This window comes from Oreochromis niloticus, linkage group LG3, assembly GCF_001858045.2.
Source record: "Oreochromis niloticus isolate F11D_XX linkage group LG3, O_niloticus_UMD_NMBU, whole genome shotgun sequence".
In the NCBI taxonomy this organism is placed as follows: domain Eukaryota; kingdom Metazoa; phylum Chordata; class Actinopteri; order Cichliformes; family Cichlidae; genus Oreochromis; species Oreochromis niloticus.
In genome coordinates this window covers 25,036,306-25,060,033 of record NC_031967.2, presented here as the reverse complement: position 1 = coordinate 25,060,033, position 23,728 = coordinate 25,036,306, and the positions used below count along the sequence as shown (strand labels likewise).

At 39.7% G+C, this 23,728-nt stretch overlaps 1 protein-coding gene and 2 long non-coding RNA genes across 3 annotated transcripts in view; all 3 read right to left on the bottom strand.

Annotated features, from left to right (window-relative positions):
- Window positions 1-23,728, bottom strand: part of LOC109194482 (B-cell receptor CD22) — a 477,380-nt gene that overhangs the window by 62,585 nt on the left and 391,067 nt on the right. The gene's annotated exons all lie outside the window — the stretch shown is intronic.
- On the bottom strand, window positions 2,367-3,047 carry LOC112846257 (uncharacterized). The gene is made up of 4 exons (XR_003219150.1): window positions 2,979-3,047; window positions 2,769-2,819; window positions 2,606-2,671; window positions 2,367-2,474 (listed from the first exon to the last, which is right to left on the bottom strand). It is a non-coding gene; the product is annotated as an uncharacterized LOC112846257 (long non-coding RNA).
- Window positions 4,069-10,992, bottom strand: LOC112846242 (uncharacterized). Its single transcript, XR_003219119.1, has 2 exons — window positions 10,853-10,992; window positions 4,069-4,232 (listed from the first exon to the last, which is right to left on the bottom strand). It is a non-coding gene; the product is annotated as an uncharacterized LOC112846242 (long non-coding RNA).

Genomic DNA, 23,728 nt, shown 5'->3' with positions numbered 1-23,728 from the left:
CAGACTTCCAGAAGGTCAAAATAATTTTCTTAGCAACTACAATTCCAAATAAAACTGTAGTTTGTGCAGCAGGGCTGAGGCGTAAAAGGGAAGAGGAAAATCCAAACAATGCGGTTATTGGGTCCAGCTCTAATGTGCAATTGTACATATCAGAGAAAAATTTAACGATATTCAGCCAGTAATTGTACAATTTGGAACATGTCCAAAATAAATGAGTAAGAGAGCCTTCTCCAAGTTTACGATCACATATCAGACAAATAGAAGGAGAAATCCTGTGCATTTTAGTTTTTGAATAATGAAGTCTGTGAAGCACTTTGAATTGAATTACCTGATGCTTTGTGTTTATAGAGCAGGAATGGATCCTACACAGACTCCTCTCGCACACCTCATCCCCAATTTGCAAACCCAGCTCCTCCTCCCATGCGTTCTTCAAAAAGTCAGATTTAGAATTCAAATACTCTGAAAAATCATTCAGAAAACCAGAAACCAACTTTTTAGAATCTGGGGAGCCCAGAAGGAGCTTAAAAATGGGTCCCTCTGTTGGAAGAGATGGAAAGTTGAAAATACTCTGACGAACATAGTTTCTTATCTGTAAATAATGAAAAAAATGTGATGCAGGGAGAGAGAACTTATTCTGCAATTTGGTAAATGAGGCAAATTGCCTGTCAATTTATAAGTCTTTGAGAGTAAATATATCATTTTGTGTCGAGACCTCAAAAGAGGCATCTAAACATGAGGGTGGAAATCGATGGTTACGATATATTGGAGTATGGATCGAAGTGTATGGTAGGGCACAACCTTTTTTGATCTGATTAAAAATTTTAACGCAGTTCAAAACTACAAAAATAATACTTCCTCCTCCTTCCCTTAGATTCATCACACTTTAATTTTAATCTGAACTTGTTCTTTAGGCACAATTACAGTTACATTTACAACACAAAGGGAGCTTTTTTTTTGTCTGTGACACACCATGATGTAACTTATAGACTCTCTGGGAAAAATTCAAGACCCAGCCAAGCAGATGAATTCATTGCGATAAATAACTAATCTGTGCCCTCTGTTGGCTACTAGGTCTAAACACAACAAAGGATTCAATTTGAGAGCTGTGGATTTGAAGATTTATTCAGGGATGTGTGTGTGTGTGTGTGTGTGTGTGTGTGTGTGTGTGTGTGTGTGAGTGATGTATATGTGCATGCAGCTCAGTTTGTGCAGATCCAGGTCATGGAGCTCAAAACCATGTGTGCTCTCCATGGTCCTGAAATTATAACAGTTTAATTAATTTAATATTTCACTCTTTATCTGAGTGTAATAAAACTTTATGTTTTATTAAACTAAATGTTTGGGTTTTTTAAGTTTATTAATGTAAATGTATTGATCAGACTGACGTCCATCCAAGGCCGGATTATTTTCAGAATGGGGTCAAAAGTCAGCATTGTCATTCCTCAACACTGACACTTAAAGCCTGTTTGATGAGAACATGAATCAATCATAAATCTGCTGAAAGGAAGACTTGCAGCTACATGTCAGAACATAAATGTGCTCAAACAAAAGTCTTAAACTCTTCATCTGAGACTGCTGCTGTTGACATGACCACACACTGAAATTTGACACATGATGGAAGTGCTGCCATGAAGTATGAAGACTGCAAAAGCAGCACAAGAGCAGAGCATGAGTCACAGATTCATCAGCTGTTTATCCAAGTCAGCCTCACAGAGGAGACTGGAGCCTATCCCAGCTGACACTGGGCCAGAGACTGGGTACACTCAAAGAGACAGAAAACCAACTGAGCAAATGTTTGATCTGTGGGAGGAAGAATTCCATAAAGTTTGTGAAGTTTGTGAATTGAGTCATTTAAATTCTTTGTATTGAACAAACAATAAAGTCAATACAGTGTAATAAAAAATACAAATACTATATTTGGAAGATCAAGATTTATATGTCATACACAGAGTTATCATGGCATTGGTGAACATGTGACTGACACTGTCAAAACAAATAGGTATTACATGAAGTATGGGTCTGCTACACAGTAAAAAGGCTGCTGAGCATAACATCAGAGGAGTAGTTACTTCCCATTATGTTGATAGTTTTAGTTCATTTTGGAGGGTTGTAAGCTGTTTTAAATGACAATGAGCGTCTTTAAATAATGTCTTTAAATGTTATAATTGTGGAGCCGGGGGAAAAACATAAAAACAGATCTACAGTACATTAAAGTCCATTACAGTTATTATCTAATGGGAGAGAAAAAAGCAAAACACATTGAGTGATTCTTTCTGAAGCAAATATAAACTCAGGCTATCAGGATCATTACTTTGAAATCAAAATCTTCTCCTTTTCAGTCAAAGTCACTTCAAGTTCAAAGAGACTTTAAAGAGACAAACAGCTAAAGAGCTGCTGTTAAGATCTTAGAGCTGTGGCTGAGTTTGGATTGACATCATTGTAGTCAGAGCTCTCCTCTGGGTCACCACGTTGCCCTGTTGAGGTGATCAAATGAAAGCATTTCAAAACAAACTCCCTCTGTTTTGTCCACAAATGCATTTATTATCATTGAGAATAATTACCAATGTATATTTTGCATTTCAAATCTCACATTTTGTGCACTCACTTGTCTTGTTAATGACTTTGAGCTGAATCACAGATGTGACATTGGTGTAATCACCTTCTGCTGGACCTGAAATAGTAATCTGATTGACTTTCATGTTAAACACAGTTATTGTATAATCATCCAGCTTCCACAAGCTCTATATTAATGAAAGTGTAAACTTTACCATTTTCAGTGTCTTCACATCTTCTGACTGTCTCATAGACACAACGATCACCTGCAGGTCAGAGAAAATCAGTCACCTCATGTCTGTGATAATAATTTAAACACAAATATTCTTGCAAATAACATTTATATTAAAAGCTGTAGCAGATGTAATAAGTACAGTCTTGTTGCAAATAGTATCAGAATATTTGAAATTAGTTGAAAAACCAACCATCAAAAAGAGAGGAGTATTCTTGCTGCTGATCCTCATCCTGATTAAGCGTCTGCTCGTTAGCAGGACCTTTATTAAAAATATAAAATAAGTCGTTTAGTTTTACATGGTCCTCATGACGCATTTGTTTCTTTGAATTACAAAGAGTTTTTAGTAAGTAAAGGAAAAGGTCTCACTGTTGGTCGTTCTGCAGCGATACAACAAGAGCAGGAGAATAATAATGAGAGAGACTCCACAAACCAGTCCAACAATCAACCACACAGGAGATGAAGAGCTGTCAGCTCCTGACACAGTTACTGTAACAACAAACAATAATTATTAATAAACTTTAACTATATTTGATATGTCATAATATTATTTCATAAAAGATCCAGTTCATCTATTTTCCTTGACTAGGAACAATTCTGCAAAGAGCAGTCTGAAAAACCTAAAAATGACTTTATTCATCTGCTGAGCTCTCTGAAGAGATCTCTGAGCCACGTCTATGTTTCTGGTTCCTCCTCTGGCCGGGGTGACAGTCATTTTAGCAAACTGCTGCTTCTTGCTCCATCCATGGTGTTTACTACACTCATAACTTCAACCTCTTCTGAGAACACAGTTGTTTAGAGATGATGGCACGCATGCAAACTACATGAAAATCTTATCCACAGAAAAATATTTGTAACAGTAGTTCATTTTTATGCTCTAACAATAATGCAGAATTTCTTCATAAAATCTTCTCTTCACTAAACAACCTGCCAAACTTAAAACTCATAAATTAGGTGACTTAAATGCTGTGATGCAGCTCATACTGGACAATCTAGGTCTTTGTCCAATAACAGAACAGAACTGTAATTTCAAAACATTACATGGAGTAGTCCCATGTTTGGAACAAAGAAGTTTTTCTCATCTCTGTGTTAACAAACTCAAACTTGCTGAATTTGTTAGTACAGATCACAGAATGACCTCTTAGTCTAACAGAAATAAAATAATTAAACTTACAAGTTTCTTTAACTGTGACGTCACTGCTGTCCTCTGTGGAGAAAACTGGATCTCCTCTCCCTCCTCTGCAGTAATAGATGCCTCCTTCTGAAATACTGATAGTGTGCTCTGATGTTCCAGCTCCTATTTTCTGAGCTCCAGAAAACTGTGAATCACGTCTGAACCAGTCAAACTTCCAGCCAGCAGAGCCCTCCACAGAGCAGCTCAGTGTCACACTGCCCCCTGCTGGTATGATTGAACTGTGTGCTGTCAGTGTGGCTCTGGGTTTACTTGCTGTAGAGTTTACATAAAAAAAGAGTTCATCAGATTGTCATTTGCTTCAGGAAGAACTTTGTTATAGAAATGATCAAACTTCACACATTCACTCAGTCATTTAGCTTCTAGCACCAAAAACAAAATATTTACCTGCATGTGACACATTAGACTGTCTGCATACAAAACTACACTACAGATTCCCTCTGATTTATTCTTCATCTATTCAAAGACAAATGTTACACAAACAAATAACTTTTAGAGGTTTTGTGTCTGTTAAGGGATTTCTTAGGATTTTAGGATTTTTATTATGTTATGCTTAAAAGTACATTTCATTATCTAAATGTGTTTGCTCTTTCTTATTCAGCTTAACCTCTGCAACTCTGTGCAGACTCCTAAATGGGGAAGTTACACAGGAAGCCTGCAGTCCTATTTTCTCTCTTCCTGTATGTGCACTCTGAATAAAGACTTTTCCTTTTTACTGCAGCGGTGCGAGTCTCCCTCGACCGTGTACACGTAAACCTGTCTGAGCCTTTTTATTCCGACCTGGGTTGCAATTCAGGAAAACTCCTGACATTTCTTGGTCCTTCGAGCCGGATGGGATACAGCATTTTTGTGAGATCCCACAGGAAAGCCTCACCGAGTCCTGACGCCGTGAGAAGCCCACGCTGAAGTCTGTCGACAGCTCCTCTCTAGATAGAGGATATAAAGTCCAGAGACGTAACGTTCGGGTTCTGGCCAGCGTTCATATAAGTGGTCCACGGCAGTGGGGGTCGATGAGGTAAACCTGAGAGACCGGCAGCAACCAGGTGAATATTAACACTCAGACACCTCGCGTAAAACGTCTAGGCTCGCCCAGAGGGGTTGGTAGCATTCCTAAAAGTAAACGCTCGCCTGAAAAAGGGGCTGGAAGCTATTTTAGGGGGATTTCTAAATGTAAACGCTCGCCTGAAAAAGTGGCTGGAAGCTATTTTAGTAGGGTTTCTAGAAGTAAACGCTCGCCTGGAAGGGGCTGGAAGCTATTTTAGATAAACCTGGTCCGTAAGACGTAGTACGCGTTGAAAAGGTGTTGTCGTTGTTTTATTTTTGTTGGTGGAATAAGTTGATTTTACAGCACAATAAGGAGGCTGAACTATTCCACTATTTTGTTTGCTGTTGGCCACCCAAGTACTGGTGAAAAGAGAGAAACAGGTCGTGTTTTATCACGTAAAGGTGACACCGCTTTCAAGAATAGCTTGAAAGTAGAAGGCCGTGTCAACTACCACTCTCTATTCTCGTGCCAGAGAAGGTGCCGCGGTTGTGTAGTTGTAAAGTATTAAAAATAAAAGGATTAAAATGGGTAATGAAGCTTCAAAACTCATTGCTGACGAGCAGTGGTTAGAAAAGAAATGTCCAGGAGCTGGACAAATTAGTGCATATAGATGGAGAAATCCAAAGAAAACCTAAATGTCCCACGTGGGAGGGAAAATGCATTGACTAAACTATAAGAAACCCTCCAAGCAGAAATAAATACTGAAAAGGAAGCTAAAAAGAAAACAAAGAGTACACAAGAGTTGTAATATTTTAAAGCATGGAAAGTGGAATGAAGTGGAATAAACAAAAGGTTAAATTAGGGTTAACTTAACTTAAAGTAGAGCTTATCTAATGATAAGCATGATAATAGGAGATCATAGGAAGGTTAACAACCTGTAAACTGGTATTAACAATGAAACATAGTTGGCATGACGACCGTGCCTAGAATGAATAGAATGCATGAAACCAGATAATTCACACGAAAATATATCAAATAAAAAGAGAGATGCATAAGGTATTATTATGGCTGTGTCATTGTTCAGCCAAGGAAAATGTCTCCAGCTTGGGAAGGTGTGAAGCTGCAGATTCACACAGACCTGTGATGGATACATAATAAAATATAAACTAATATACTATTGTATATTAGTAGTAAAGTAGTGAAGTAGTGTATATACTATTGCTGTTATAAAAAAGGAAAAACAATACAATGATAACATTAATAATGACATACTATTAATAAGAAGGGGCACCTCAATCAGTTATGATGTGAGGTGGAAGATTGTTAAAAGTAGTCTGATTCAAGCTTAAGGTTTGCTCAAACTCAGTACAATGATATAGGAGATGAAGAAAATAAGGAAATAACTACACTAATCAGGTGCATAGAGACACTTGACCTGCTTGTAAACCTGTCCTCTTAGATGAGACTTTGTTAAGATGAAGACCTATACTAACAACTAATGAGAAGCTGAATTAAATATGTGGACACTACCAAGCTAATGAGGAGCGGTGACGTGCATGGAGATGCTGGTTTTGCTCACTACAATTGTAGTTAGAGTTTGAATTCATAACTGTGGATGTACAGTGAGTGACCTCTATATATCTTGAAAAGCATGTCTGAAATACTCGTATGAAAGCATATTTTGAGTGATTCTAACTGTGTAAATGCTGTGAGTAGTAGGTTTTGAATGACTGGGTGTGATCTGTACAAAAATAATAAAACATAAGTAATAATAACACTACAAAGGTTCATAGCAGAGTGTGTGAACAAGTGGAAGTGTGTGTGTGATGATTCCTGATGTCTGGAAGAGCTCAATTTAAAAGTGTGTGTGAAATAAAGGTGTATTGTTTCTAGCTCAAGATTTAGCAGAATTAAAGAGGGTTTATAGACTATGAATACAAAGAGAAACAAAAGAGTTCGATTAGTCTGCAGAAACAGGAAATATGTATATAAATATATATGCGAGCTCACAGAGAGAAACAGAACTCTATGAATAGACTCTATGAATGAATAGACAACACATACTCAAACACTTGCAATGAAGAAAGCAGCTTACACTCAATTAATATGAACGCAAAGCCTTGATGCCAAAGGCAATTTGTTTTTGTTTTTGTTTGTTTGTTTTGTAAGTTTGGAAAACAAATTTGTGATCATACTTGTGGATCACAGTGACATATCATGATTAGGCATATGATTTAACAATGACGAGTTTTAGAGCTGTGAGCTATGAGCTATAAGCAATGCAAAGTTTTTCCTAACTTAAAAGTTTGAAATATGTAAGATGTATGAATTCTTTGAGAAATAGGAATTGCCTAAAATGCCTTAAGTCAAAATGTAGTGTTGCATCTACACAGCAGATAGAGTTGTAGAAGCGAAACCGTTGACATCCTCACACACGCAGGCCAAGATATAAATATATACACTGACAGACAGTATGTTTTTCCAACACTTTGAGATCTTCTAAATGTGTGAATGTGTGCGTGAATGGGTGAATGACTGGATATGTAAAGCGCTTTGGGGTCCTTAGGGACCATAAAGGCGCTATATAAATACAGGCCATTTACCATTTACCATTCTAAAGACACTGTCAAAACTGCCGAAACAGTTCAGAGGTCACTGAAGGCAATAACTTGCAGATCAAAGCCGCAAAAGCAGCGGCACAACAAACTGTAGACACATTAATGTCTGACTCCTCGATGCAAATACCACTTGATGTGCTTATGAACGAACAGAAAGCTGCACCAACTACAGAACAAAAGGGAATGGTTAAAAGGCGGAGCGCAGCCAGAAAGTGGCTTGATGACTTGTAATGCTACTAATTACTACCAAAGTCCCTACACATATCAGCAGCATTATTGTCAACAGGAGGGGGGGGTAGGTAGATGAGATTTCAGAAATTTGTCGGGACATGCATGATTTGCCAAAAAACATAATGCACATAATGCGCATAATGCACACCACCTCATCCTTTTCATACAATCCACATGAGTTTTATTGAGCTAAATGAAAGCCAAGGCTCAGAATACGCTCTAGTGATCATAGACGTGATCTCAAAATAAAATAGAAATCTATCCAGTAAAAAAAGCAGACGCCATTTCAGTAGCAAAATGTTTGTGCAACCATTTTATTTCAATATGTGGCATCCCCACTCTGATAAGATCAGACAATGGGACACATATTGTTAATGAAGTAATCAGTAAGGTCTCTGAAGCACTAGGACATAAAACAGAGACTGAGAAAATGCATGGAAGAAACAGGGAGACCATGGCCTGAGTGTATAGGCCTGGTAAAAATGTGGATGAGACTGACACAAAGTTCTCAGAAACTCACACCTTTTGAAGTCATTCACGGTAGACTATTTCCACTACCAATCACAAGTGAGCCTATAGTTAAGTCGATGAGAAAAACTACACTAGCCGATTGGATGACTAAATTACTTGAAAATAAAGAGATTGTTCTAAACAACTTTCCAGTATCTTGCAGGTTGAAACCAGGTGATTGGATCCTGATCAAAGTACTCCAAAAGAAAAATTGGAGTTCACCAAGGTGGGAAGGTCCTTATCAGTGCTACTCACCACACCTACTGCCTGCAAAATAGCAAAAAGACCGTCCTGGATCCATCAAAGCCACTGCAAAAAAGTGAGTGACAACCTTAACGTTTAGACGCCGACACCCCTAACTCCTGTATGGTGATCTATTGGTGGAGGGAGGGCTGATCGGGTACACCCCGCCTTCTTCTTCTTGCCAGTAGTCTACTCATCAGAGGTCACAGGTGTGTCTGGTCATCATGAAGACGCTCGTCCTCCTAGTGGCTAATATTGTACTCCTGGTGAGTTTATTAACACTCACCCGAAAGAAAGAAGATGAACACATGACAACTCACATCTTCGTGTCATGACACAAGACCACATTCACCCATGGATGAACAACGCCTGGTGTCGATATATACATGACAGCACACCCAGACAAGACTGCTATGTTTGCTCCTATATGCCCCCAACGACACGGTACGCCACCTTGTACGCGAAGGCAATGGACATAATTCAGGCAAAGTGTGCCGGAAGCTACGCCAGCCGTGGGCATCAATTCCAGGGAATCGTGGTCAACCATGAGGACCTCTCCAAATAGAACTACGAAACGGCACATGTGACGAATGGTTCTGGGTCGACCTGAATGTGAAGCACAGAAGTAAGGCTAAATCATTCCCAGTCTTTCTTGAAAACAATGAGAATTAGAGCCACAGCCCATGCTACCGCCAAGAGAACGGATCCACGCCAATGGGAAACACCACCAACTGCAAAGCAGTACAGACACACGTGAAGAGCAGCTACATTTCAAATGACACCTTGCACCTTCTGGGTGCAAGGGATTGCCTGGGATATCCTTCCTGGGAACTGGACAGGTCAGTGCGCTCCCATTTTCATATCTGGCAACACTTTCAAGATAACCATGGACGCCACGTCAACTTCAACGTCAACAACGAGGAAAAGACGAAGCACCCCGGACCTCAAGCAGCATGATTCCATATGGGGTTCCGATGTCCCAGAGGAATTCAAACTTTGGACTGAAAGACAAAAGGTTCTGAATGCTTCATGTAGATTCAACAACGAACGGGATCAAGAGATTGATGCTCTGTGCATTGCAGACTGGCTTACGTGGCTCTTGGAAGTCCCTGCTCTCTGAATAGGACATGTTTTGTTGGTGTTATAATACTGTTATTATGTCTTTTCACTTCATGTGTCATACCTTGTTTGAGGATCATGGTATCAAAAATGGTAACTGCTTCAATTCATGCTTACATCACCCTATCACAGAATGATGAAGATGATAATGAGACGGACACTTGGATATAACATACTCACAGAACCCGCTATTTTATGATGTCTTGGCTAAAGATGTCTGCAAGTGGCCATAGACTGATGCACTGTTAGTGGTTGCTATGTACATATATAGAAGGAAGGATCAAACAACAGGAGGGAATGTTAAGGGATTTCTTAGGATTTTAGGATTTTTATTATGTTATGCTTAAAAGTACATTTCATTATCTAAATGTGTTTGCTCTTTCTTATTCAGCTTAACCTCTGCAACTCTGTGCAGACTCCTAAATGGGGAAGTTACACAGGAAGCCTGCAGTCCTATTTTCTCTCTTCCTGTATGTGCACTCTGAATAAAGACTTTTCCTTTTTACTGCAGCGGTGCGAGTCTCCCTCGACCGTGTACACGTAAACCTGTCTGAGCCTTTTTATTCCGACCTGGGTTGCAATTCAGGAAAACTCCTGACAGTGTCCTCTCTGCATTTTCCTTTAATATTACACTAAAATTGACGCTACACTGAATGGTGTTATTCCTGTGGAAGCTGCATCATATTTATACGGAGTCAGTGCATCATTATCTTTGTCATTTGGCTATGATAATAAAATCAGACAAAATACAAACGCAGCATTTAACACATAGAAAACAAGGAGATTCAAAGCACTGTAGGTTTCTGTTATTTTTAGAGCACTGTGACCAGCATCCTATATTTCTTCACTGTGAATAAAAAGTTGCTGTTCAGGTTTTTGTTGTCAGAAGGAAAAAACTAAACATTTTACCAACATGAAAGACAGTTATAAAGCTGTAAGAAAAAAGAAGTGCTTTTTCCTTATTTAGATACTCTGGATGAAAGATCTTACATGATACAGTCAGTGTGATGATATCGCTCAAGAAATAGTCCCTTCTGCCCCGGCAGCTGTATCCTCCACTGTCAGACTCAGTAGCTCTGATGATTCTGTATTTACTGGATGTTGGAGGTGTGTTTAACTTGCTGACATTTAAAACATTAAATGTCAGCATGAATCATGGTCCAACTCACATGAAACTGTCAGTCTGAAGGCATCACTCCATCCTGTTAAGAGATAGTCACTGCTACCCCGACATCTGTAGTCTCCACTGTGGGACACTGAAACTCTGCTGATCCTGTATTCACTGGATGTTGGAGGGCTGTTTGTGTTGGGTGCTGTCCATTCATATTTCCACACCTTTCCTTCACCTCCCTGAATCTCACATCTGAGAGTGATTGTCTCACCAGTGAATATCTGAGACCAGCTGTGCTGCAGTTTCACTGTGATCCTGTTGGAAACTTTTCACAGTAAAATTCATCAGTTAGGACACAAAAAGAAATGAATGAACATTTTGATCATTCCTGTAGCTGAATCTCGTCCTGCTGGCTGATCGAAGATGGAAAAGAAAAATATTTTCTATGACAAGGCCGATTAACAAGAGTGAAAAGTTTGCAGCCTAAAATCAACAGAACCAAACAGATGCAGAAATCTGAAATGAATGTTTTATGTTCACCTTTCTGTTCAGAACAATAACTTTAAAACAGCTGAACTCATTTCAAGCATTTATGGAGTGGGTCCAGTAACAAGGAAAGGTGAGCAAACACTGCGTCATTAAAAACACCATTCACTATTATTTCCATCTACATATAAAATAAATTTGAGATTGTGGCGCGTGTGGTTTGTCGCTCAGGTGCAGTGGAGGGGTGGAGATGGGGGAAATCATCTGATCATATGTCCCCTTATTTCAGTAGAACGCCAGGGCCTGGATGGGAGAGAGGAGTCTGGAGCTGTGCCATGGTGATGGGCACAGAGACAACAAGGAGCGACTGGAAAGCTGCTCTATAAAGAAACTGCACTGTAAATAAAACAACACAACGAGCAGACCTCATGCTGAGTGTCCGTGGTCCTGGGTTTGAGGACTGGAGACGTTACAAATTGAATGTTTGGGTCAATTATGAACTTTTTTTTCTTTGACTATAGTGTGTGTGTGTGTGTGTGTGTGTGTGAGAGAGAGAGAGAGAGAGAGAGAGAGAGAAACATCAGGGGGGCTGTACTCTATGACAAACAGGACAAAACCTTATTTTTATTTTTATTCTAGAACTCTTAATTAATTAATTAAAAGCATTGGTGGCAGTTTAGCTTAGTGGGTGAGCAGATGACCACATGCCTTAAGAGCAAGGGGCCCGTCTCTTTCTCCCCACTGTCCTGTCTACCTACACCAGGGGTGGGCAGCTCCAGGCCTCGAGGGCCGGTGTCCTGCAGGTTTTAGATGTGTCCTTGATGACCTCCTCAACGTGTCGTGGAGTTCTCCGGAGGCCTGGTAACAAACTAATCATGTGATTCAGGTGTGTTGACCCAAGGTAATATCTAAAATCTGCAGCACACCGGCCCTCGAGGCCTGGAGTTGCCTACCCCTGGCCTACATTGTTCCTTGTCCCATAAAGGCTAAAAAGCCCCCCCCCCCCCCCCCCCCCAAAAAAAAAAAAAAAATTAAGAGCATTCATCGTTCACACATTTCATGTGTGGTTATCGCTTCACAGCTCATGATGATGTTGATGCCGTGCTTCTAGGTCACGTGTCTACAGAGCCACAAACAACCAGCACAGAGGTCTGATTGTCAGTGACAGCAAGATGTACAGAAAATGTGCTGCTCATACCTAAACATACCAAACCATTTTTTTCAGTCATTAAATATTAAACTATTATTATTGTTATAATTATCTCATTGTTTCTCTCTCACAGAAAAAGACATGTGATGGTCTCAGAACATGAAGTTCTTTACACCCTCACTGTGTTTCACCCTCTTCACTGATCCTCGGTTAATCACGTGAGAATCACGGCCCCAGAGAAACCTTTATTAAACGATCCAGCACTGAGCTGACTGAGTATCTTCAGAGTAACTAAAAAAGGTTTTTATGACAGCTCCACAGCCATTGGTCGAGATGGCCTGTGAAATGAGCCTAATGTAATTGATAACAGCAACCTGAGCATCAGGGGCCAAAACACAAAACACATCTATGAATGACTGAACCATACATTTAATTTCTGACTGATTAACTTTTTATCATTAAAAAAATAAATAAAAACATTATCATTAAATATTATAACCAAATTATTGTTTAATATGACTTTATGACAGTTTTATTATCTTAACTAACTTGACAGGTTGGGGCCATAAATCTCTTTGTGAAATTATGTTTTGTCGTAATATGATCCCTCTCTGATCGTGTCAGGGTCCTGGGTCAGAACGACCCAGGGTCCCCGAACAGTTATGAATTATATTGTGTTATGTATTTGTTATTCTATGCTTCTGTTCGGTGTTCCACTTATTGTATGTGTAGGCAGGGTGTGTGTATGTGTGTGTATGTCAAGCACCTGCAGGCCTGATGGGTGTGGTCCTGCTAGAGGACTGGCCAAGCCTGAAGCCCCACACACACCTGCTGCTGATCAGGCAGGTCGGGGGAGCTATTTAAGAGACCGATGGAGCTCCCACCGACGCGGGATCATTACGTGTGACTCCACGGTAGTCTTCCGGTTGAGCTTAGTGTGTGTATGCCCGCGGTTGTATGTGTCCTGACAGCTGCTTCTATTGTGTCCCTAGGAGAGGGGTGGAGTGCCAGACAGCAGCCAGCACGGGGAGTGCTGAGACACGGGAGCGGAGAGCACAAAGACACAGACTTGCCAGGGAAGACACGACGCGGGAGTCAGGGGAGAGCACAGGGATTTATTGTTATTTTCCATTCACTGTAAATAAACGCACTGCTTATACACAGAGCACCGCGCCTGGGTCCTCCTTCCCTACACCTCCCACGGTTTGCCCTGCCAAACCATGACAGAATGATCCCGCCAGGTATGGACCCAGCGGTCTCTGAGGAGAGGCTCAGGAGGGAGGTTATGGACAAAGTTTACAGACTTTGAGTTATGGTGGGAGAAGCCCGGGGAAGTGTTGCGTCGCGCCGTGGAGAGGCGGCTGCAGGAAACGCTGTTTAAATTCCCCTGGCTGGTGGACTCCCTCAATTCAGACGTCCTGGACTTCCTGTTCTCAACCCTCCACCTCCACTCTCCTACTCAGGCTGCTCACCGGCCCGGACAGCCGGTGGATTCACAGCCTGACACGCCGGCCCCGACATCTACACAGAAACGACGTTCACGCCGCCGGTGTTCCTCACCGCAGCCGAATTCCCGGACGTCTCAAGAGCCACCGGCTGCAGTGAGTAATACGGACAATTTATCAGTTTCCTCACCATCTTTGTCTGTGTCTGCAGTGGATGATGACGTCGCTGACGCTGCTTTTAGCCAGCCGTTAGCGCAGGCAACATTACCTCAGTCAGAGGTCACCACCACTCGCGGCTTCACCATCTGCCTGCAGCCACCTTTCTGCCATCCTCTTCACCACCTGCTACGACGCCACCTGGAGCTCGCGCTGCCCGAGCCGGAGGAGCTCGCACCGCCTCCGGAGGAGGGACCGGCGTTGCCACCTGAGGAGCCTGGTGAGCTGGAGGAGCTCAGCGAGCCTGTGGAGCCCGTGCTGCCTACGGAAGACCTCGGAGTGCCGGAGGGACCACCACGTCCGCGACCCACACGCCACCACGTCCGCGACCTGCACATCCACGACCGGCATGTCGTAGATCAGGTGCCACACCTCGCGGTTGCTCGTCGGAGCTACACCGCCGCCGCCGCCACTGGACCCGTGGCAGGCCACCAGAACCGTTTCGCCGCTGCTGCCGGACCCGTGGCCGCCCGCTGGAGCTGCAGCGCTTTGACCAAGGGGTTAGAGGTAGGCCGCCTGAACTGTTCTGCCACCACTGCCTGACCCACAGCAGGTCCCGCTGGTTTTGCCGTCCTCCGGGTCGGCCTCCAGAACTGTGTTTGCGGCCACTGGACCGGGGGTTGTGCTATAGAACTGGGTTTTCTTTTGTTGTTGGTGGCTGTTTAGCGGAGAGGTTTTGGTCCTCCTTCCCTACACCCCCCACGGTTAGCCCTGCCAAACCGTGACAGATCGCCTCCAAACTCTGCATCTATGTTGCTTAATTTCAAATTAAATGATTAAACTCACCAATTTCCTGAATGATGACTGGATCACTTTGTGCTATGAGTGAAGTTATGTCTGTTCTCCATCCTCTGCATTGGTATTTTCCTCCTTTAGAGATCCTGATCACTTTATCTGATCCAACAGCTTCTGTGGACTTCACTGCAGATGAGGTTTGTCTGACCCACTCATGTTTTAAGTCAGCAGAGTGTTTCACATCACAGGTCAGTGTCACACTGCCCCCTGCTGGTATGGTTGTTCTGTCTGCTATTAAAGTGATATTCACTCCATGTCCTGTAAGGAATACAAAAAACACTGAAAGTATTTGATATAATTTGAGCGAAAAAATATATCACAACACAACTAAAAGTCAGTGGAGTTTGGAGTTAGGTTTTAGAGAGCGTCTAATTTCAATTTTTACCATTTAAAAAAATCAATTGTGGGAATATCTGATCAAAATAAAGAGGATGTAGAAATTTCAAGTGTGTCGTAATTTCAGATCTAATTTTATTTTTTGAGGTTGAATTCTTTGTTTGTTCGTGTTTTGTAGTTTTGTTTATTGATCTTCATTTATTTTTGAGCATTTTTGCAGCCTTGTTGTAGTTATCTTATAACTTAGTCTTAGAGTATAATTTGTTTCCTGTCACATCCTCCAGTGCCAGTTCCCCTTAACTGTATTTTGTCAGTTTACAGTTTAGTTATCAATCCTCACTTCCGGTGTTAGTTTTGGTATTCATTTGTTCCTTGTATCTTATGTTGAGTTTTACTTCCCTCTCTCGTGTGTGTGTGTGTGTGTGTGTGTGTGTGTGTGTGACCAGCCAATTTACCTCTAACAACGTTCAGCATGCTCTAAAACATATTTTAATCCAAAAATTTCCACTGTCCCCAAAAGTGACATTTCTTGGATTATTTTTTTTTTTTTTTTTTGTGTGTGTGTGTGTGTGTGTGTGTGTGTGTGTGTGTGTGTGTGTGTATTACCTCTCCCTAACCCTTATATTATTATAGTGTAAGATTTCTTTGTTGAAAATCTTATTCAACATTTTTTTTTTTTTTTTTTTTTGTATGAATGGTTTTATATAAACAAACCTTTGTTCTCAGACTATTTGTTAGAAAGTAGATTATATTTTCAAAGGGTAAAGAGGACACTAGAAAATACATGAGTCATATTTCATGTAATTATGATATAAATAGTTTTAATATTTTTTTTTTTTTTTTTTTTTTTTTAAAGAATTATTTGGCATGATGTGAAGCAGATGCATGAAATAATGGAGCCCTTTAGGTTCATATTTACTTTCTGAACTGCAGCTTGACATAAATTACTCTAAATTCTTGATACTTGTATTTAAGATGTTTCTTGAATTTCTATTGAATGGTACAGGGATCCAAAATTTGAAACAGCTGAGCATGATTTTTAGTGCTACTATCATCTGGTTCTGTCTTGGTTAAGTCCTACCCATATGGAAAAGAGAGAGATAGATAGATATAGATATATAGATATAGATATATAGATATAGATATATATAGATATAGATATATATATATATATATATATATATATAGATATATATATATATATAGATATAGATATATATATATATATATATATATATATAGATATAGATATAGATATATATTATATAAAAATCTTATAAAGTTTGTATCTGTCTTGTGTGAAACTTGTATGAAAAGCATACAAGAGTGAAAACAGATATAAGATCCCTAGAAAAATTATATAAATGAAACTTGTATGTTTTGGATAGTTACTAAAATAATATATGAAAGTAATGAGAAAGTGGCCACTTTCATGAGTAAATCATAAGTTTTTACTATTTCTTTTCCATATGGGTAAGTAGTCCTGATTTTGAACTGTTGTAGTCCTGTTTTAATTCTGGGTCTGGTTGAATTGGCGTTTAGTCCTCGTGTCTTGATACAGCCCTGATTTTGTTCTGCCTTGCTGCTTAATTTTTAAAAAAAAAAAAAAAAAGTAGTTTAAGGTGATATTTATTTTTCCTATATGAAGTCATTCTTTTTTTTTTTTTTTTTTTTTTTTGAACAAAACTCAAAACAGAGCCTTATAATCTTTCAGTCATTTCTTTCCCCGCCCCCCCCCCCCAAAAAAAAAAAATCCCACATGCCTACTACCCTTTAGGGCTAAGCCCGGGTGTATCAAATGTCTGTCTCAGAGTGCATTTAGGTCCTCATCTTTCAACACACGACAGGATGAAGACTCTTCTTTTTTTTTTTTTTTTTGTGCACAGTATCAGTAACTTTAAACAGCTGTATTAGGTTCAATAATTTATCAACTAATTAAATATAACACAGAGAACTAAATTTTCAAAGGTCACAAACACTGCATTTAGAAGTTTCACATATTTAAAAATGATTCTTCATCATGGAGGAAAGATGAGGTCACATCATTTTTTTTAATTTTTTTTTTTAAAACTAGTGTTTCAAAATTAATTTTCTCAAACTTTGGAGAATCCAAGCTGTTTTATTCAAGATTAAAATTTTAAACTCACCAGTTTCACTAATGATGACTGAGTCACTTTCTTTAATGAGTAAATTTGTGCCTTTTATACGTCCTCTGCAGGTGTAGATGCCGGCTTCAGAGGTCACAAGTACTCTGTTTGATTCACCAGCTACTGTGGTCTTCTCAGAGTTTTCAGAGGGTTCTCGTAACCACTCATATTTTAAGTCAGCAGAATACTTCACATCACAGGTCAGTGTCACACTGCCCCCTGCTGGTATGGTTAATCTGTCTGCTGTCAGAGTGGCCTCCACTCCAAGTTCTGTAATTTAGAAAAAGATCAAAGGATAAAATTGTTGCTCTGAATGTTTGATGCAAACTTAAATAATCTGAATCATCTTTTGAAGCCACACAATTCAACACCCAGAATATTTACAGAGACTTTGGAGTGACGTGTTAGACAGCTTCTAATCAAAACACCAAACGAGGGAGTTTGAAAGTAACAAACTCTATGCTGAGCTCAGAGCCGCATTTGGTTACCATGTTTCATGTTGGTTTTTACTTTAATTTGTCATCTGTGTCGAGCTTTTGCAGTAGAATTTTTTTTTATAGCTCCAAAAAAAGAAAAAGTCCCCCTATATAATCCAGCATACATGCCAACAACATACTTAAGTGACATAATCTGCACTACACACACTGTTGATGTTTTCAGATCGGATAAACATGAAAAGAAAATCCACATGTATGAAGCCACAGCTCTTCAGTAAATATACAGTTTGTATCGTGGGTGTGTGCTTGAGTGCTCACACACTTAACATGGTTATATTAACATTTTAACCAATAATCTCAGAATTGGAATCAGAATCAACACAGATGGTGTCATTTAGAGCAACACAGGAGAAGCTAAATACTAGTTAAGAACAACACATATGATATAAATGGAAGAAAAAAACTTCTCACCTACACAGTTTCCATGGTTGACTGTACTGAGCACTAAAATAATGAATGAAACATCATCAGACATTATACAACTGACAAAATCACAATAAATATAAAAACTGAGGCTTTTTAAAGGTAAATATTCATGGCACAGTTATTGCTCATCACTTAATTTATGTGTTTCTATTTGCTGTCAAACAGTCTGGAAACATGAAAAAAGATTTAGTCTTCTGTGTTGAAGCTGTCAGGTAAACAGGTTAAAGCAGTGATACACTGTAATTGTCACCAGTGAGAAACATTTCCCTTCATCACTGCCATTCAAACAGTAAAGGTGTGTATTGTACTCCCAGAATAACCCCAGCAAACAGAGCAAAGAGTGCCCCATCCTCACGTCCAGCCCTGCACGCTGATCTGCATCTAATCTCAAAGTGTTCGACTTTGCATTGATAATAAATGCAGAACAAAGAGAAGCTGCACTTAATGTAGATAAGACCAGAGTTTATATTCAGCTCCTCCTTCTATCACCTCTCTGTGCTTCCTTCCTTTTACACCAACCTCAAACAGCTCCTGTAGCTTTGACCACAGCAGTTGTGTGACGTGTTCACATTTCCTGTCCACTGCAAACATTTAAGCTTCTTTCCTGTTTTGTGTTCCTACCTTTCTCTGTGATATACAAAGGTGCTCTGTTCCTTAGTTACTGACACACTTTGCAGGTCATAGTTTTGTCTTTGTTGTCGTGTCCTGTGGATCCTGCTGCAATTTTCTTGATTAGTGATATTATAAATTATTCTGTATCTCCTTGTTCATCCTAGAGATGTACTTCATCTACCTGTCACATGACTTCTTGTGTCCTCAGTCCACAGATATAAAACTGAGTTCATTAGTTAGAATTTAGTTTTATGAGCATTATGAATTTCATGAAAAAATGTGATGAAATCAGTTTTTTTAAATCTGCTGATAAAGAAAAAAATAAATAATAGTAATAAATAGAAGCAGTTTTTCAGTGTTCACAGGTTTTATAACTTCTCAGGGATCACACGTTTTTAGATATCTAAGTTTCTACTTTAGAGTTAGTATTTTCAATAAATTCTCTTTAATCAATCTGTTTTTTGTTTGAATTTTTTTTTTTTTTTAATCAGTGGAATTATGTTGAAATTCTGTCTTTAGGCTGCAGAAAACATAGAAACACATTTCACTGTTGGCTCAAATATCCTCATGCTGGTCTATAATTGAAAGTCTCCTCTGACCTCAGAATAGATCTGTGAATGTTCTCATCTTGTGCTGGAAATCCGTTTTTAGGTTTGTCTGTGAGCCCAAACTCAGGAAATGACTCAGTGTAGCTGAACTGTAACTAAAGACTTGTGTTCTTCAAAAAAACAAAACAACAAAAAACATTCAGTCAACAAATTTAACAACATTTAAATTGATAGATTTATTACCTGACAGCGTATTAAAGAAGAAAAATCAACTAACGAGAACCCGAGCATCTGATTAAATAACTAATATGTGTAGAAAATTACATCAGAAGATACTGTGCTGTTACCTACAATATGACTGAATTAACTCTAAAAGATTACCAGCACAAGTTCATTGTTTACAGCTTTATTGTAGTTTGTATTGTTTTTGAAAAAAAATCTTTGTAGAAGTTAAAAAACAAAAGTTAGATATCAGGACTTATTGGTAAACACCTGCATATCTGATAATATTATAATAAATATTCCTAAAATGTTGCTCTGTGTTCTGTTTGTTGTTCATCCCACGGTGTCATTATAATCTCTCTGTGCTGTCAGCTATCAGGGCCAAAACATGTTGTCACCTGGAGCACAGCAACCACGGCAACCATTTACCTTCAACTGTTCTTCTTCATTTTAGTTCTCCGGTCTGATGGGAAAAAAATGAGATCATTGTTATTTTTAAGTGCAGAGGTGGTACAGATGAGCCTGCAGCTATGTGGTCACCTACCACACAGAAATAGTCACACAATATTCTCCACCAATTATGTGTATTTATTGACCCACAGTCAGTGAAACTAAAGTCAAAGTCCTCTTAACACAAACCTAATACAACCAAACTAACTTAGATGGTGTTAACAATCCTTACAGCTCAAACTGATTAATAATGATGGTTTTATCCAAACCTGTTATGGTTTTAATGGTCAGCAGGTGGTGACTCCTCTGGTTGAAGTCTATTAGAAAACAACTCTGACGTTCAGCTGATGTAAAACAGCACTAAAAACTCAGTCAGATCAGCTTCAAGATGGTGATGACAAAAATTCTTAGTTTGGTGCGTTTTCCTTACACTTCAGCCGTGCAAGCACAGCCTCCCTGCTTCATTCTGTCAAACATTTTCTGAAAAGATCAAAACTTAACCCCAATTTTATGTATACATACACAAACACCCTATTTTTTTTCCTGCATCTCATTATCCAGCTGGGTCTGCCTCCCCTGCTTATCCTTGTGTGTGTGATGTGTAATGTCCTGCCATCAGTCTTTGTCTCATTGTCCTCACCTCCTGTGTGAATTTCCAACCAGTTTTGGATTCTGTTTCTTTTTCTGTTGGACAAAATGTAATTTTGTGAGCATTCCCGAGAGCTTTAAAAGGAAGGCAACAAGACTTCTTTAGGTTTTGAATATGTTTCACCTCCTCCAAGAATCTCCTTCACTTCTAAAAATGGTAATGCCTAGTGGGGGTGTCTTCTTTGAAAGTATTGGTACATTCCTGAATATGTCAGAATCTGTAACGCCCCTTCAACTCCGATTTCTCACTCGGAAAGTTGAAGCAGTCCTATCAGTTCCAAGTTATCAATCTAAGATGGCAGTACTGAAGATAAACTGACAATTGTGGTGCTGTGTGTAAACTGTAAACTTTTTTTTAAAAATGTGATAAATAAATAAGCCATGCAGAGAGCATTGATCAGACTCTGTCCATAAATGTGATATTTAAGCACAAAACCTGAATTAGATGTGTTGGCCCTGTTTTCCACTTCTTCCATGTACAAGTTGGCCACAATGGGTAAAACTGGGGGAACCCACGGCACACCCATGCTTCTGCCTGTAGTACAAATACCATGAATTATACATCAGGAAAGCCAAACGACTTCTGGCTAAGCAGATGGCACAACACAGAACAGCTAACTCATCAGGCCAGGACTCTGCAGTCTTTTCACATCCACAGGCCAGTGGCCACTCTTTCAACAATGAGGATGTTCACATCCTGAACAAGGAGGGATGCTGGTTTGATCAGGTAGTCAAGGAGGCCATTTGCGAGAAAATGGAAAGGTTATCTCTGAATCGAGGAGGGAGCCTAAAGGTACATCTTTCACTATCTTACAATGCTTTGATTGCAGCCACTCCCCAACTCTCTGTGAATGGTACTTATGACCACTGATGATTGATCCACTGGTAAACCAGAGGACAGTGTAAATGTCGGTATTCACACCCTGATTGGTTGGTCTTATGGGACGAACTAAATGAGTGAGGTGGGAGTAGCAAGGCCAAGGTGGCTCGTCCTGTCCGGCGGACTGAGTGAGCTCTTGGATATGTACTAGTAGCAACTGGCTACTAACGTTTCAGAGAAACTGTGAACGCCTGTTGGGGAAGGTGGGTTTTTCATGACTCTGAGTTGGACTGTTTGTGGCACCACATTGCAGAGATGTTTCCCTCTTCTGCAGCAACCGTTTGTTTGATAGCAACAATAAAGAAGCGATGGCTGGGGCGAGTTACTCTTTCTAGCACTGCTCACTGGCAAGGGCGGTCTGCTTGTTAACATATCATACTCAATCTGCTGCGCAGGGCTCAAACAGGTTAGTTTATTTGGGTATTGCTGGCTTTGATTTTATTTTCTGTTCACGTGGGCCCACAAATGTAAATGTGTAAAATGTTCTAGAAATAAATTTTAGACTGACTTATTACCCCTTGGTTGACTGAGTGGGCTTTTATTGTGTGTTTGGTATAATAATATAGATTAAGGGGGAAAGAACCCAGGGTGCTGTATCCAAATGCAGGGATATCTAGAAAAGTGATACACAGTGTTGGTCGCAAATTTTGAAGCCATCCTGATAACCTTATCCCACCAACAATGTTGAGATCCAACTTTTTTTAGATCCAATTAAAATCAATGCATTCAAAAAGATGCTCTGGAAAAGAGTAGAATTCTTGGAACAGGGTTTAATACGCTGAATCATATGAACAGCATGAAATTACATACAGCCATTTAGCAAGAGAACTACACAGCAGAAAAGCAAGCAAAGCAAAACTTCGGCGTGAAGAGCCTTTAAGCACAAACAGCTCAGACACACAAAATCAGACAGGGGAAAAAAAGCAGCAGCAGCCCGGGGCATCTTGACCCTCCTCTTTATATTGGGTCAGTGACCCCTGCTCCTACTGTTGGGTATTTTTCCATTCCTTGCTTTTTCCCTGTTCCATATCAAAACTTAAACTAATAAGTATTTTCTCAACTCTACAAATATCAACATTAACCCCAATTATCGGTATAATATGTTTGTCAATACTTTTCCCCAATCAATTGTCAATTTTGCACTTTGTTCTTCTTAAATCTCCGACACTTGTGTTACCTTCTGGCATTGCTCCATAACTCTCAGCACTGTTCCCAACATCAGTCATTTTAATTGGGTCCTTTCTGACAGTTTTATGACCCAAACTCCAGAAAACTACAGATATCAAACGAACTGCAAAGAGAAAACAATTAATCTTCCTGACAGCTTTGTCGGGTTCACTGCCAGGGGTGGGCTGCTATACCCGTTAAAGTTTTTCACAATTTTGGCAACCAGAGACAGGCAAAAGTGTCCCAGGTGCACTCTCAGGCAGCAAATTTTGTTTACTTTTATGAGTTAGAGATGGGTGCTTCACCACCTTCTGGCAGTGGAGAGGCTCCCAGGTGCAGCTCAGCGGGACCAAGTTTATTTAACCCTTTATTTGGACTAGTTACCATTGGCCATAATACAATCAAAGGTTACTTATTGATCCTAATCACTACATTTCAGACAGTATTGATCCCATACGCTTATCAACAAGTGGCACAAACTTAAATAACATAATTGTGAATAATATTCGATCTAAAGATGTGGGTCTTGTGATTTTAAACGTGCAGGTTAAATACTTATCACAGTGATGCCATTATATAAACACTTCAGTGCAGATATATATAGAGAGCGAGAGTATAAGAGTATATATGATTACATAGTGTATATGTCCACTGTACACAGACACATATGTCATAAAAATCCAAAACAGTAGTGTAATATTAACATGATCAAGGCAGGGAGGTTGTTATGACATGCATAGGTTCTTTCTCTTCAGCACCCTCTGCTGGTCATAGTGGGAATACTCACAAGCTTATATTTTGGTGGGGTTTTTCTGTGTTCCTGTGGGTAGAGGAAACAGGAAGCTGGTCGCTTGTTAGCCTGCAGAATATGCTGTTTGTCGCCTTAGATGCCCTTTAAAACATTTCTGC